The 364-nt window shown below is 69.2% G+C and overlaps 1 protein-coding gene across 1 annotated transcript in view; it reads right to left on the bottom strand.

Annotated features, from left to right (window-relative positions):
* Positions 1-364, bottom strand: part of BRSK2 (BR serine/threonine kinase 2) — a 24,209-nt gene that overhangs the window by 18,974 nt on the left and 4,871 nt on the right. The window lies entirely within an intron of this gene.

Here is a 364-nt window from a genome sequence, read left to right as displayed (position 1 = left end):
CCAGGTGCCCTCCCTTCCCCCAGGTGCCCCCCCACCCCACCAGATGCCCCCCATATCCCCCACCAGGTGCCCCACCCCACCAGGTGCCCCCCCATTCCCCCAGGTGCCCCCTAATCCCACCAGGTGCTCTCCACCCCACCAGGTGCCCCCCCATCCCATCAGGTGCTCCCATCCCCTACCAGATACCCTCCCCCACCAGGTGCCCCCCACCCCACCAGGTAATCCCCCGTCTCCCAACAGGTATCCCCCCCCCGTCTCCCACCAGGTGCCCATCCCCCCAGGTGCCCCCTAATCCCACCAGGTGCCCCCCCATCCCATCAGATGCCCCCATCCCCTACCAGGTACCCCCCTATCCCATCAGGTG

This window comes from Panthera uncia, chromosome D1 (genome assembly GCF_023721935.1).
Source record: "Panthera uncia isolate 11264 chromosome D1, Puncia_PCG_1.0, whole genome shotgun sequence".
Taxonomy (NCBI): domain Eukaryota; kingdom Metazoa; phylum Chordata; class Mammalia; order Carnivora; family Felidae; genus Panthera; species Panthera uncia.
Note: the sequence above shows the minus strand (reverse complement) of the source record. Positions and strands in the feature narration are given on the sequence as shown.